Here is a 3,074-nt window from a genome sequence, read left to right on the forward strand (position 1 = left end):
AATTAAGCGAAACTTGACCAATATGACAAATATCCATACCTTTACCACTGGCGGTGTGGATCTGAACGGTGCCATGGTACGTCTCGCGCAGGGCAAGTTGCTCTAACTCATTTGTGACGTGGTCCGTAGCGCTGGAGTCAACATACCAAACGCCATCCCCGCCTTACTCGCAGCAGCTGCAACCAAACGAGCATCCAGGACGAAGTTTTCATCATACCGATGCCAACAGTCGATGACCTCGTGACCGGCCTTCTTGCAGAGCTGACAGCGAGGACGACCACGTGATGAGGAGGGGCGGCGGCCAGTGTTGGAGTTGAATCCGCCACCCCCATGGTTGTTGCCGTAGCCGCCGCCCTCGGTGTTGTGGCCGTAGGTGCCACCAGAGCGTGCGCCATCGCCCGAAGAGGAGCCACGGCCGCGACCACCGGCACGGTTGCCTCCATGGTGACCACGGCCATGACCGCGACCCCGTGAAGCGGAGTATGTAGATGATTGCCGGAGATCGCCGCCGTGGAGGAGGGTGAGGCGGGCATCAAAACTGAGGAGCTGACTGTGCAGCTCTGGAACCGTGATTGGTTCCACTCGTGCAGCAAGAGCAGAGACGACAGGGTTATATTCCATGTCAAGGCCAGCAAGGATCTTGGAGACGATCTTCGGATCGGAGAGCGCCGAGGCCGTGCACGCGACTTCATCTGTGAGCGTCTTGATCTTGCCGAGGTACTCTACCATGGACATATTACCTTTTTAAGGTTGGTGAGGTCGATGCGGGTGTTGATCGCCTGCGCTTGGCTCTGAGCAGCAAACATGTCGTTGATGGCACGCCACACCGCGGCCGGCGTCTGGAGCGTGGCCACCTGAGAAAGAATCTCGCGGGAAAAAGAACCCATCAAGAACCCTTGAAGTTGTTGCTGTTGGGCATACCAGAGAGTGCAGGCGAAGTTGGCGACTTGCTCTTCTTTTCCATCCTTGGTGATGGTGAGCATGGCCGGCGGCGGTGGGCTTGTTGCATCGGGTGGTGCTCCATCTGGGCACCCTTGATCTGGGGAAGCACGATGGCTTTCCAAAGGAGGAAGTTCCCCCTGGTCAGCTTCTCCTGTGGCGGCGATCCGAGAAAGGAGTTCATGGTTGTGGATGATGAGGCAAAGGTGGAGGTGGAGGAGGTGGTGGTGATCGCGCCCATGGTGCTGGGCGACATGGAGGCGGAGGTGGTAGACATGGCTCGGTCGCGTAGGTAGCTAGATGTGATCTCTTTCGATCTGATGAGGAAGAGGCTCTATTACCATGTAAAGTAGTTTGGGAAGCGTAGAACCCTTTGTCTCGGGCCGCGTTGTATATATTGAGGCAATGCCTTGGTGCACACGTTTACAGAGAGAAACCGATCGAGAGAGAGAGAGATCGGTTGAGAGGAGATCGACCAGGAGGAGGTCGTTACAAGGGATAAGAAGAAGAAGAGATAGAGTTGAGATACAAGTTAAACACCTCTCCTATCCCTATACAATAATTCTAACACGTGTGTCATATAAGTTGTCACCATGTTTTCTTTGTGTTAAGAGAAAGAGAGAAGAAAAGAGCTCGGCTGTGTAATACAACAGCTCACCAAACATCCTTGTCTCCATTGTTCTTGAGTTGGCTGTGATAGGCAGTCGAGAGAGGACGGAGCTGAGAGAGTTAGCTCAAACAAGGCTTTCGCCAGAAATGACTCTTCTAATGATGCTGATACATAAAAGGCAAAGAATTCATTGTTGGTTTTTTAAGGGTTTGAGGGTTTCATTGTTTGATGTGGCTCGCCAATGCCTACACACCCGTTTGTGCGATCAAGCGCCTATATCATAAATAAAAGGACATCTTAAAAGGTGCGGCTGGTCTCTCATATGCCTTTCACAAAAAGAAAACACCCTGGTCTCCCCATGATATCTCTCCTGAGCCCACGTGATTTTGGGACGTTACCTAATAAATCAACCAAGACCGTGTCAATACTTTTTCTGATACTATATTTTCCTACCTGATGGAGCTAAATTTTATACCTTTGGGTTAGCTGCAGTTTGTTGGGCTATTTGAAATTGCTGCAACTGGGCTGCGTTCGAGCATAAAGTTCTAAAGACTTCTTTTGATGTGGTTTTCTCTATTTTGATTTCTTACTTACTGGGCAGGTATGATGATTGGAGCTGACTGCGAAGGAATGGAGTATGGTGCCAAGATGCTTAGGGCCAATGCGTCGACTATGATGAGGATTTGTGCGGCTCTAGTTGATCCAATGATGGATTGATGCGAGCTTTCATACGCTGCTGCAACAGAGCCTTGCCTTACCTAGATGCATTTTGGTCTGGCGGTTTTGCCCCTGCGTGGGCTTTTGCTTTTAGCTCACTTGTGAGCCTTGTCTTTGTTTGCACCTTTTTTTGCTGGACTATCCCCTGTTAGGCTAGCTATTGGAGTACGTGTCACTGGATTTTCACGCATGATGAGTTGCTCGATGACGAGTGCTCACAGTGGGTTTTCTGATGATGCTTGGAACTCGTTTTTCCCTTTTTAGTTTCCTTTGAACTATATTGGGTCAGTTGTATTTCCGTAATTTCGTTATGAAAGTAATGAAAAGGGGTTATGCCTAGTTCAAAAAATAAATCAATCTTCCTTCATGAGGACCATAGTAGAGGTCGGTTACTTCTACTTCCACCAGTTACATATATGGAGCTGACGGTTCTGAGCAATAGCAGAGGTCGGCGAGACGGACACGAATGTGGAGAGAGACACGTTGCCTTCCCTGCATCAGCGCCCATCGCCCCTCTCTTCTGGTGTGCCTTAGCCCCGCCGCTCTTCCATCGCTTCCGGTTCCAGTCCTCCGTCGATGCATCGACTGGGATCTATAGCAGCCACGCCTACACCGGGATGCACATCTTTGCACTCTACCCTAACACCTGCTCGTCCCGGAGACGCTCGACATCTTCTACTGTCAAACGCTCTGACTCAGCCAGCCCTCTCTGCTACCCTTGTTATTTCTGATTATTGTGAAGGTAGATACACTGGTTTTAAATTTGGGCAGTGATAGGCGCTGGCGCACCGGCCCAACTTTCGGCCGG

General features: G+C 50.7%; 1 non-coding gene across 1 annotated transcript; it reads right to left on the reverse strand.

Moving 5' to 3' along the window:
- Positions 1–530: 530 nt before the first annotated feature.
- Positions 531–662, reverse strand: LOC125511856 (small nucleolar RNA Z247). The gene has a single exon (XR_007285130.1). It is a non-coding gene; the product is annotated as a small nucleolar RNA Z247 (small nucleolar RNA).
- Positions 663–3,074: the final 2,412 nt, after the last annotated feature.

This window comes from Triticum urartu, chromosome 5A (genome assembly GCF_056163025.1).
Source record: "Triticum urartu cultivar PI428250 chromosome 5A, HENAU_Tu73, whole genome shotgun sequence".
Lineage (NCBI taxonomy): Eukaryota > Viridiplantae > Streptophyta > Magnoliopsida > Poales > Poaceae > Triticum > Triticum urartu.